Here is a 12,833-nt window from a genome sequence, read left to right on the forward strand (position 1 = left end):
TGGGGCCTTTAAACTACATGTACAACACGTGCATCATTCCATTCGGTCGCTCAACACTACCTTTCCACTTCAACCGATTTCTGCCACCAAGGACCTCATACATTCCTATACTCGAATAGGCTGGCAGCACCTTCAAATACCTTACTTAATTATTCCCTACCTTTCTTTCCTTTGACTTCCACACTGCCTTCCCCATGCATCGGTTCATCCTCTGGCTTTCTCAAAGACTACAAGGTCGGACTTCCAATACTCAGTTGCTTCTTAAATCCTAGCAGTGGTCGAAAGTTCTGATTTAATTTTTGGGGCTTCGGCTTCACGCTTTACAGCGAAGCTGCCCCGAACTCCATCCCAAATACTCTGAGTTCGCTCCCCCTCTTTCTTCTTCTCTGCCCAATCAAGGGCGTGGGTCAATACTAGCAAAGTGGAGTTATGTGCCATAACTAAGTTTTGGGAGTGAGCCACGCCCTCACTCCTCCCACTTCCATCCCTATTTAAACAGTCACTTCCTCTCTACCTACTCATTGAACAAACCTCGCACCCACCTCCTCCCCATCTTCCTCCTTCTTTAATTTTATTCTCTTCTCATGTTTCTTTTCATGAGAGGGGGGGCTTCGGCTTCACGCTTTACAGCGAAGCTGCCCCGAACTCCATCCCAAATACTCTGAGTTCGCTCCCCCTCTTTCTTCTTCTCTGCCCAATCAAGGGCGTGGGTCAATACTAGCAAAGTGTACAATAATTGCGGTGCGCGGCAGTGGACAAATAGCTGTATTATTAAACGCGAGGAGACGAAACTCAGAAATGTGCGTCCGGATGGGACTAAAATTACCAGACGACCATGGAGTTCAGAGAAAAACAGTAGATAATTCAGCCTCTAATTGTCTCAGAGGACGTCTGAAAAAAACACGTACATGATCGTTCTGGACGGAAATAAAAGAGAGAGAGAGAGATGCTGCAGAAACAGGAAGGTAAAGGTAAAGGAGATAAAGGAAGACAGAGACATTAAAGACATATAGAAAAGAGGAGAGTTAAAGAGAGAGACAGAGAAAGAGATGGCTGAAGGAAGAGGGAGAAAAAGAGATAAAAAAGGACAGAGAGATATAAAGGACAGGAGAGACTAAAACAGAGAGAGAGAGAGAGAGAGAGAGAGAGAGAGAGAGAGAGAGAGAGAGAAATAAGGCTGAGAAAGAGGGTGGTAAAGAGATAAAAAGAAGACAAAGAGATAAAAGATGTATTGGAGAGAAAAGAGAGCAAAACAGAGAGATAGAGAGAGAGAGATAGATAGAGAGAGAGAGATAGAGGGAGAGAGAGAAGGCTAGAGAAAGAGGGTGGTAAAGAGATAAAAGAAAGACAGAGATAAAAACAATATATAAGAGAGAAGAGAGTGAGAAAGAAAGAGAAGAAATAGAAATGTAAAGACAGAAAAGGAAGACAGAGATACAAAAAGGTATATAGAAGAGAGAGTATAACAAAAAGAAAGTTAAATAGAGAGAGGTAAATCTAGAAAAAGAGGGAGATAAAAGCACAAAAGGGAGACAGAGAGATAAAAGATATATAGGAGAGGAGAGAGTGAAAGAGAGAGAGAGAGAGGGATGATGGTATGGAAATGCAATGCTAAACAGAGCTGGATGTACAATTAGCTACCCAAATCATTTGTTCTCGTTTCTGACAGAAGAATGTAATCAGAATATCTGCCTGATTGCCTCCGCCTCATGCAGCCGCCGCCTCCCCTCCTCCCTCCCCCGTGCCGAGTGGCGCCGTGTTGTTCGAGCGGCTTTGAAATGTCAGGGCTGGAGTGAAAATTAGCATTAACCGCAATTACATCCCCCCGCCGCCTCCCCGGCATGCCTGCTGCATATGCAGCCATTTCTCTGGAGCTTCTTTAAGTGTAGAACAGCGGCTCGCAGTGACATTTCCCACTTAGCTTCCTTTCACATCACTGCGTCCATATAATAGTAATAATACTAATAATACTACTAATAATGTGTATCTATTACTCCATTATTAAATACGTTGTGTGCAACTGCAGCCTGTTTGTATACAGTCGATACTGGTGCTGTAGTTGAGTTCACCATGCAGCACTTTTAGCATTGCAATATTTTATAAATAATTTAATGACACCCAGAAATTGTATATTTGCTTTTGTTTTTACCATTTTACCAATAATATGTTCATAAAGTTCAAATGAGAGAAAGGTTGAGTCAAGGCTGAGTCCAAATGAGAAACATATGAAGTCAAGGCCAAAAAGTCCAATAGAAAGACTGAGGCATAACCAGTTCTAGATAAGAGCAAGATTGAATCAAGACTAGATGCAAATGAGATTGAGTTTGAGTCAAGACTGACCCAAATGAGAGTAAGATCAGGTATAAACTAAGATTGATTTTGAGTCTAGGCTGAGTACAAATGAGCTTGAGTTTCAGTAAAGGCTGAGTTCAAATGAGGTTGAGTTTGAGTAAAGGTTGAGTCCAAATGAGATTGACTTTGAGTAAAGGATGAGTCCAAATGAGCTTGAGTTTTAATAAAGGCTGAGTTCAAATGAGATTGAGTTTGAGTAAAGGTTGAGTCCAAATGAGATTTAGTTTGAGTAAAGGAGGAGTCCAAATGAGATTTAGTTTGAGTAAAGGAGGAGTCCAAATGGGATTGAGATTAAGATTAGGTTGATTTTAATGAGATTGAGATTGAGTTTGAGTCTAGACTGACCCAAATGAGAGTAAGATTAAGTCTAAACTAAGTTAGAGTCCTAATAAGAGAAAGATAGAGTCAAAGCTGAGACCAAAAGAAAGACTGAGGCAAGACCAAGTCCAAATGAGAAACAGACTGAATCAAGTCTGTAAGCGAATATGTGTGAATTTGAGTCAAAGCTGGACCCAAATGAGATTCAGTTTTAGTAAAGGATGAGTCCAAATGAGATTGAGTTTGAGTTTAGGCTAAGCCCAAAAGAGAGAAAGATCAAGTCTAAACTAAGTTAGAGTCTAAATGAGAAAAAGGTTGAGTCTAAACTGAAGTAGAGTTCAAATGAGCGAAAGATTGAGTTAAGGCTGAGTCTATATAAGAATCAGATGGAGTCAATGCTGAGTCCAAAAGAAAGACTGAGGCAAGACCAGTTCTAGTTAGCACGATTGAATCAAGACTAGATGCAAATGAGATTGAGTTTGAGTGTAGGCTGAGCCCAAATGAGATTGAGTCTGAGTTAAGGCCGAGTCCAAATGACATTAAGTTTGAGTCTAGGTTGATCCCAAATGACATTAAGTTTGAGTCTAGACTGAGTCTGAATGAGATTGAGTTTGAGTGAAGGCTGATCCCAGATGAGATAGAGTTTGAGTCTAGACTGAGTCTAAATGAGATCGAGTTTGAGTCTAGGCTGAGTCTAAATGAGATTGAGTGTAAGATTAGGTTGATTTTAAATAAGATTGAATTTGAGAAAAGGCTGAGTCCAAATAAGATTGAGTTTGAGTCAAGGCAGTATTTAGATGAGATTGAGATTGATTCAAGACTGAACAGCAATTATTACTGAATCAAGTTTCAGCCCAGATGAAACTGAGACCAAATCAAGACCAAATCCAGATGAGAACGATTATTTTTAAGACTAATCTCAAAAGAAAATCTGACTGAATCAAGACCAAATCCAAATCCAAGATCAAGCCAAGTAATGATTGAGCAAGAATTCTAAAAGTCCAAAAATCTAAATATATTGAGACCAAGTCAAGACTGAAAATAAATGACAGTGAGATTGGGTAAAGACCAAGTCAACTTTAAAATGTTTGCTTATTTATAGCAATTATCCTCTTATTTCACCCAAAATCCCAGACAGATTCATTCCATTAGTTGTTTTATTTGGTAAGGTTTTATGTAGAATCATTGTTTTTACTAATGATCTCCCGAAGAACCTTTTTCTCCTTGAAGAATATATAGATGCATCTAAAAAATGTGAATATCATTGCGAAGTCCAAAGTCCCAAGTCAGTGCAGTGTTTTCCCACAAAATCTTACAGCACTTCATGCTTCCCTCTGCTGACTATAAGTTTTATGGAGATGCGGATTTCATTTTCCAGCAGGACTTGGTACCAAACGTACCAATTAGTCTTATATGATATTAAGATTTTTGAAGACACTGATTTTTGGTTTTTCATTGGCTGTATTCCATGATCATCAACAATAAAAGTAATACACACTTAAAATAGATCACTGTGTCTAATACATCCATATATTAGCTGCGGTCCAATCTGAAGGGAGCTGCCTAGGTAGTCATTGCCTTCGAATGCAGCTCCCTCGTTCGGCAGCATTTTCACCCATAAGGGATCTTATAAGGCAGCGCGTTCGGGACACGCTCTGGAGTCAGCATACGTCATCACGTCTAGCGCGCTGTGCCCGTGAGCTGTTTATAAATAACTAAAGTTAATGATCACTTACCTCGGGATAAATCAGTGGCAAAATGCAGCGGCAGCTATTTCTCTTTTACTCATCCAAATATTACATATATTTAAATATTCATGATTTACTTTAATTCTACACTTTTCCTCACTTAATTCTCAGAGTATGGTCAGTTTTATTTATGTATTTAATTTATTTTTGATTAGATGCTTCATAGAAATGCATGAGTAATGAAACCATAATATAATAAATATTTTGTATGAGCCATCAGAGCTAAATTATCAAACTAAGCTACGTTTCACACAATAGTACATTCATACACAGTCAGCTAATTTATCTTTACCTTTTAGTTGCATAAAACACATGATTCATAAACTTTTTATTTATTTATTTACCCATACCCACTAGTTGAGATGTGATACTACAATAAGCATAGTGACTATAAAACACAGCAAGCAAAAATAATAATGTTAAGAGAGAAAACTTTATTACATTCAAAGAAAAAAATATATATTCATAAAGGGAGCTAACGCTGCCTCCAGCCGGTCTGACCAGCGTTCACCTTCCCCGGCCCACGTTCATCCCTGTGGAAAAAATAAATCTGAATTAGTAACAGTGGTTTATGGAGAACACGCTCATAATTCCACTATTTACACAATTAATCACTCAGTTACAGGTAAATCTAGTTATTCCCTCTAACAATTAAACTGTTTACGCATTAAATCACTAAATTACAGGTTATTCTACACGTTTACACTATTTACACAGTAAATCACTTAGTTATACGTAACAGTGACTTAAAACAGTTAAAAAAAATTTATACTGGACGGCCAGGGTATCTTTGTTTCCTAGCGGGGGTTTCCTCAGCGCTGCAGCCGCGTTTGGTACTCTGTAAGTCGGCTAGATGCGTGTTAGCTTACCCGGTAAATTAGCGCGATAAGCTAACGGTAGCTTCCGCCGGTCAGGTCTTACATTAAATGAAGTACAGGCGAAAACAACGATGGAAAACAACTTAAAACAGTCTAAAATATGCTAGTTTGATAAACCCACGCAGCGGTGAGTGGAAATACAGGAGGGAATTACTCACATTTGTACAGAAACTCCGTGGCAGGCCGGCTCCGTCCGCCATGTTTTTAAATCTGAGCGCTGGAACTCTGAGCTGGTGAAATGCATCATGGGATTGCCTTCGCCGTGAAGGATACATCTCACGCTGCCTTCAGAATCGGGGTAAAATAAGGCAGCTGCCCAGGTAGGCAGCACATGCTACCTTCCGAATGGGACAGTCCTTTTCTCGGGAGCGCGCCTATGCTGCCTGCAAATGCTGCCTAGTTGGGCAGCTCCCTTCAGATTGGACCGCAGCTAATATATGAATTTTTACACATTTTGAACTGAATTACTGAAAGAAAGTAACTTTATAACCTGATTATCTGATTAAATATTATCGTATTGTTGTACTGTACTCTGTTGTGCTGTGTTTTGCTGCACGGGCTGTTCTTTTACAGTAGGGGAAGATTTGTAGAAGATAATTTGTTGGAAAACTTCACAGCTGCCTGATTCAATTAACCCTTACACGCCCTGAGTTACTGCGGCTGTTGTGCTACATACTGAATTTACCTTATTACCATAATCACTTACATACAGTTACATAATTAGTTACATAAATACAGTACAAGTTACATAATCAAATTCAGATCATAATGAAAAATGACATTTTCTGCTCTCGGAGGTGAGCGTGGTGTGGAGAGGAAGTTTAGAATCTGCATTTTTGGCAGCGTGTTTTGCTTCTTTCAGTGAATATTATAAGAGGAAAATGATGAAGCCTTTTCCTCACTACTGTGACTTCAGTCAGTTTTAGTTAAGGATGTAATTATGTAGAGAATATAATAATTCTTCTAATATAATATAAAAGGAATACACGCAGTTGTTTTGATCAGTGATAGCTGACCTCTAAGGCTTAAAAATGAAATTATTGTTCACTTTGTGTGACTGTTTTGCTTACTTTTCTATTTCTACATTGTTAGTTTATTGTACTGTAGCTAAAATGACATAATTCATAATGAAGTGTGACAAATGTGGGTAAAAATTATATTTTTTAAACTAAACTGCTCATTTTCATAGACTAATATTTTGAAATTCTGTTGTTTAAAGTCTAAATTGTCGTAAATTAAATGATTATTTTCTTTGTTGTATAAATTGTGTCAATTTTGAACTTGCACATTTTGCAAACTGAGAGATTGTACTGTTTTAACCTAATTAATATTTTTTTCTAAATTAATATTTACCTTTACCTTCTTTAAGTAGAGCCATTACACCGCATGACTAGCAAAAATTGATATGTTAATTGTTTAATAGAAAATATGAAATTTGTTGCAATTTATTATGATTTAATGCAACGATAGAATGTTTTACATACGTTTTTTGTTTGTAAGGTAATCATAAAGCTAATTGTGCTATGGGGTGATGGTAACTTTTTAAATTCATTTTTTTTTAATTGCTTTTGGCATCATTTTAAACATGTTTACCAATAAAAGTACTGAACTCCTACAGTAAGTATCATAGTAAACAAGACTGTGATGTGAATGTGGAGGAATTGGAAGAAAAATATAATTCTAAAATATATATTTTAATTGATTATGGTGGAATCTGGTGTCCTGTTACCCACTCACATACATTTTTGAAATGATGAAACCTCTATGTACTGTTCTCTTTGCTGGTATGTGTTCACAATCTCTATCTGTCTGTCTATCTGTCTGTCTGTGTGTCTGTCTACCTATCTATCTATCTATCTATCTATCTAGCTATCTATCTATCTATCTATCTATCTATCTATCTATCTATCTATCTATCTATCTATCTATCTATCTATCTATCTATCTATCTATAGCTCTGGAAGAAATGAAGAGAGCACTTCAGTTTCTGAATCAGTTTCTCTGATTTTGCTATTTATAGGTTTATGTTTGAGAAAAATGAACATTGTTGTTTTATTCTATAAACTACAAACAACATTTCTCCCAAATTCCAAATAAAAATATTGTCATTTAGAGCATTTATTTGCAGAAAATGAGAAATGGCTGAAATACCAAAAAAAGATGCAGAGCTTTCAGACCTCGAATAATACAAAGAAAACAAGTTCATATTCTTAAGGTTTTAAGAGTTCAGAAATCAATATTTGGTGGAATAACCCTGGTTTTTAATCATAGTTTTTAATCATGCATCCTGGCATCGTTATTTAACCCCACCAGTCTTACACACTGCTTTATGCTGCTTTACTCCTGGTGCAAAAATTCAAGCAGTTCAGTTTGGTTTGATGGCTTGTGATCATCCATCTTCCTCTTGATTATATTCCAGAGGTTTTTAAGTTGGTAAAATCAAAGAAACTCATCATTTTTAAGTGGTCTACTCACTAGGAGGCACTATTTTACCTACAGTAAATAAAGCACAGATTACTTCCCACCTTTTATTTGTAAATATATGCCATATATTAGTATTAGAAAAATATAGAAAATATATGTTTTCTTTATTTAGTTGAGTAGTTCTTGCTTCTCATAATATGGATTAGAACATTACTGAAATAGAGTTATTCACTGTATACCTGTAACTGTAACCTCTTCATTACTTTACTTTAACTGATGCTCTCAAACACTTTATTAAGAGATGAGAAATACAAGTAATTAACTCTTGATGAGTTCAGCACAGCTGTTAACTGAAAGTCTGAATTCCAGGTGACTCTACCTTATAAAGCTGACTGAGAAAATGCAACCAAGTCGTCCTACTTTAAAGAAAGTATAATATGAAACATATTCTGGTTTGTTTAACGAATTAATGATAAATCTGTGTCCAAAGGAAAATAGCAACATGTGGCCTCGACTTAAGGAAGGACGATTCTGAAGGTGTTAACATCGAATCGAAGAGTCTGTGCACAACATCAATCATCTGTCACCATGCACCACCCATGTGTGAAGAGTGTGGAGGACTTAATAGCCTTGTGCAGTCTTGGCTGTTGACGTATCTCTATACCTTAGACTCCTTTGACACTTTATAAACCTCTAGCTCACTGCAGGATCCAACAAAACTGGTTCTGCAATCAGAATAAAAAGGCTTTGCTTGTCCACAAATAGAAAAGAACCATATGAGTTCATTTATACAGCTGGAGGTATCCATGGACTCGGTGACCTCAATGCTCACTGCACAAGTGCCTATAGAAAAGTAAAAAGCACTGTTCACTGTTAGGTGGATAGTATACAGTATCTTTTTTATGCTGTGCTGTAAACGTCCATAGATGCTAGTCTCATCTGCTCTTCTGGAAGATCTGACATCTCCTTTCATTGATCCAGAGTCTAATATTTAATGCTTTTTAGTAGGGGTGGGAATCGTTTACTATATCACGATTCGATTCGATTCCGATTTTGGGGGCCACGATTCGATTCAAAATCGATTTTTGATTCAAAACGATTTGAATTATAAAAATTTCTGCTTCTGGCTTATGAATCTTATTGAAAAAAAACCCTCCATAATATACACTGGTCCTGGAGCAGGTAATGTGTTACAAAAACAATAAAATGTGCAGGAATGTGGGTCCTCAGTGACAGAGAAATCACTGGGATATCACAATGACGTTAATGAACAATAAATAAATAATAAATAACACTGCTTTATTACCAGGCTACTAGCGGTGGTGTGTAGGTGACGCTGCTGGGCTGATGTGATGATAGCAGTGAAGCGCTAAAGTTCAGGAGCAGCTGCTGATTAACTAGTTAACTTTAAGGTCGTTGTATTTCTTCAGAAAGGGGGCAGGAGGTGGAGAAATTAATTCATATTGTCCATTCCTTAATTCCTCTGTGATGAGGAGCTGAAATTAGCTCTGATTAGCTTATTGTTATTTTTCCGTTCCGCCTTAAATGCTGCAGCCCGCTGCCACCTGTAGCGTTATTTAAGGTGGAACTGGAAAGTTAGCTAGTTAGCTAGCTAACAGTTACTGAAACTAACTACTAGCGATCTTTTTTATGCTTGTTATGAAGCATTCTGCCATAAAACATTGAAACTACACGTTAATCTAATGTAATATAGTGCTTGTTCTGCCATCTTACCGGTGATTCTCAAACACCTACGCTCTGTGTGTGTCTGGAAGATCTCCGTTTGAAGGGACAAGCCCTATCCCCAGGGTTGCCAGGTCCAACAAAAATACCCAGCCCAAAATCAGTCTAAAACCCGCCCCTCAGAATCGATTTTGGGACATTTTAAATCGATTCTGAATCGTAGTAAATGAGAATCAAGATTCTTATGTGAATCGATTTTTTGGCACACCTCTACTTTTTAGCAAATAGAAGCTGTTTGTGTTAGTTATCCTCAATGATAATTGGTCTTCTTATAGCTACACAGCTCTTTAGTCCCAATCCCTTGGGGGAAAGCTCTTACTTTCACTATTAAACAACATAACCTTTAGTTCTGGTGTTGTTTTCCTACCATTTGATTTATTTCACCAAATGTTTAAATTATTGCCTTTATTTAGATGATATTTCTCAACTGTCCTTCCATTTTACAATTATGCATTGCACAGTTCTCAACCTGATTCTTTATTTTTTTCCATGACCATAGGATCACAGTGTCTTTCCACATGTTTGTGGGGTTAAATAACTTGTTGCCAGTTGAAACATACAATAATCACCCATGCAGTAATTATTATTACTATGCAATGGGAGTTGACATTTTGTTGTCCAGGCAGTATATAACGTTTTAATGTATTAGTAATTAGTATTATCTTGTCGCCTGTTCGCATGTTGTTCTTCCTTGTACTCATGGCTTATCTTATGTTTCCTACCATATTTTTCACACTATGAGGCACACTTAAAAACCTTCCAAAAATCATCAAGGTGCACCTTATGTACGAATTCTACCAGTCAGGTATTAATTAAAGAGCAGTAAAGCCACTCTGCTGTGGTAGTACAGCATCATAAGGGTGAGTTTTAAGTGAAGTTTCTCCATCACTAAGGCTGGAGCTGTGTTAGCATTAGCCACTTACCATGCTAAGCGCTAGCTCTTTTGTCCATTTAGAAGTGAGTATTACCAGCCTGTAGCTTGCTGCTAACCCAGGGGATAAGCACTAACCACAGCGCTAAGCACTAGCTCTGACAGTATGCCAGACTGTAGTCTGCAAGTTTACCATGTTAAAACAAGATATGTGGGACGATACGCTAGCTAACATCGTCCTGGCTTACCAGAACACTCAGGTTAGTTGCTAACCATTAGCTGCTAATGCTAATGCTTCTTGGAAATCTGGAAATTTAAGCTTACTGTAAATAAATGGAAGCACTTTTTTTTTTTTTAAGTTGCCCAAATAAACACATTTATTGGGAGAGAAATCTAGTAGATTAATGTAGATTACAATCCAGCACTCGTTTGTTTTTGTTTTTTTTAGAATTAAATTTTTTTTGGTTAGTTAACTTAGTTTTACTTAATTTAGTTATCCTCCCCACTATCCAGCAGTGAGACCTGCTGAATTGAAAGGAAAACATGGCGACACCCCTGTTCCTTACTAGTGTAGAACTGAAATAATCAAAGTTTCGAAAGGGTACATAGAATGTAAATACAGGGGTTGGACAATGAAACTGAAACACCTGTCACCAATCTTCATTAATTGCACATTGCACCAGTAAGAGCAGAGTGTGAAGGTTCAATTAGCAGGGTAAGAGCACAGTTTTACTCAAAATATTGCAATGCACTCAACATTATGAGTGACAAACCAGAGTTCAAAAGAGGACAAATTGTTGGTGCACGTCTTACCGGAGCATCTGTGACCAAGACAGCCAGTCTTAGTGATGCCCTCAAGAGCCACAGTATCCATTGTAATGTCAGCATACCACCAAGAAGGATCAACCACATCCAACAGGATTAACTGTGGAAGCTGTAAGAGGAAGCTGTCTGAAAGGGATGTTCAGGTGCTAACCCAGATTGTATCCAAAAAACATGAAACCACGGCTGAACAAATCACGGCAGAATTCAATGTGCACCTCAACTCTCCTGTTTCCATCAGAACTGTCCGTCACCACAATAAATTATTGTGCTCTAAAACTTGGTGTTTCAGAGTCATTGTCCAACCCCTGTAAGTCAGTGTTGATTGTAAACAGCACAGCTAGCTGTAAGCGTTACAGTGTAGAGGATAAAAGGCGAGTCGAGGTGCTGACAGCCATTTAGCATAAACAAGCCACAGCTAACACTCACGGCCAAAACAAGCTCATTCTCACGCGTAGAGAGAGTGCATCCTCTCACGCGACGGCACGGCCCAAAACCACACCGATAACCGTATGGGATAGGCCGGCCCACGCTCGCCGTCTACAAATGGATGTGGCTTAATTATGGCTTTTAAGAGAGCAGGCGCTGTAGTGGTGTTAAATCACCGCTATTCTTTTATAGATTGGCAATTTCATGGAGAGCCAGTCAGCAGGACACTGGATCCAATCTGCCGGAGTGCTGCTGTCCGATTAGAAAGGAAGCGCTCCCGGATCGATAAGATGGGTTGATCAAAGTGCTATGAGTTATCCTGCCCTCCGTCTGCCGCTGTAGCGTCACTCACTGTCCCGCTTTATCTCTCTCTCTCTCGATATCTCTTTCTTTATCTGTGTCCTCATCTCATCCCCCCATTCACTATTCACTGCTTCACTATTTCTGCTTTGAACAGATCCTTCTGTTAATATCTCTCTCTATTTAACTACCACTCTCTTTATCTCTCTCTCTTCCTATCTCTCTCTCTATTTAACTACCACTCTCTTTATCTCTCTCTCTATCTCTCTTCCTATCTCTTTCTCTATTTAACTACCACTCTCTTAATCTCTTCTTTCTCTTTACTTCTGTCTCTCTCTATCTCTCTTTCTATCTCTCTTCCTATCTCTCTCTCTATTTAACTACCACTCTCTTTATCTCTCTCTCTTTCTATCTCTCTCTCTATTTAACTACCACTCTCTTTATCTCTCTCTCTTTCTATCTCTCTTCCTATCTCTCTCTCTATTTAACTACCACTCTCTTTATCTCTTCTCTCTCTCTTTACTTCTGTCTCTCTCTATCTCTCTTCCTATATATCTCTTTATTTAACTACCACTCTCTTTCTCTCTCTCTTTACTTCTGTCTCTCTCTATCTCTCTTCCTATCTCTCTCTCTTTAACTACCACTCTCTTCATCTCACTGTACTTTACTTCTGTCTCTCTCTACCGCTCTCTATCTATCATTATATCTCTGTCTCTTTATCTCTCTCTCTCTTTACTTCTGTCTCTCTTTATTTCTCTTTCAATCTCTCTTGCTTTAACTACCACTCTCTCTCTATCAAATTCAAATGGCTTTATTGGCATGAATTGTAAACAACAACTGTTGCCAAAGCAAACAATTCAACAAATACAAAAATAATAATCAATTTATGACAAAATTGAAGGATAATAAATAAATTACAATATGTGATAAAAAAAAAATAATAATAAT

General features: G+C 37.9%; 1 protein-coding gene and 1 long non-coding RNA gene across 2 annotated transcripts in view; one reads left to right on the top strand and one right to left on the bottom strand.

Annotated features, from left to right (window-relative positions):
* si:ch211-127i16.2 (probable flavin-containing monoamine oxidase A) overlaps positions 1–12,833 on the top strand; it is a 129,331-nt gene that overhangs the window by 56,059 nt on the left and 60,439 nt on the right. The window lies entirely within an intron of this gene.
* Positions 4,833–5,732, bottom strand: LOC125784880 (uncharacterized). The gene is made up of 2 exons (XR_007427489.1): positions 5,455–5,732; positions 4,833–4,951 (listed from the first exon to the last, which is right to left on the bottom strand). It is a non-coding gene; the product is annotated as an uncharacterized LOC125784880 (long non-coding RNA).

Source organism: Astyanax mexicanus, chromosome 20 (assembly GCF_023375975.1).
Source record: "Astyanax mexicanus isolate ESR-SI-001 chromosome 20, AstMex3_surface, whole genome shotgun sequence".
Taxonomy (NCBI): domain Eukaryota; kingdom Metazoa; phylum Chordata; class Actinopteri; order Characiformes; family Acestrorhamphidae; genus Astyanax; species Astyanax mexicanus.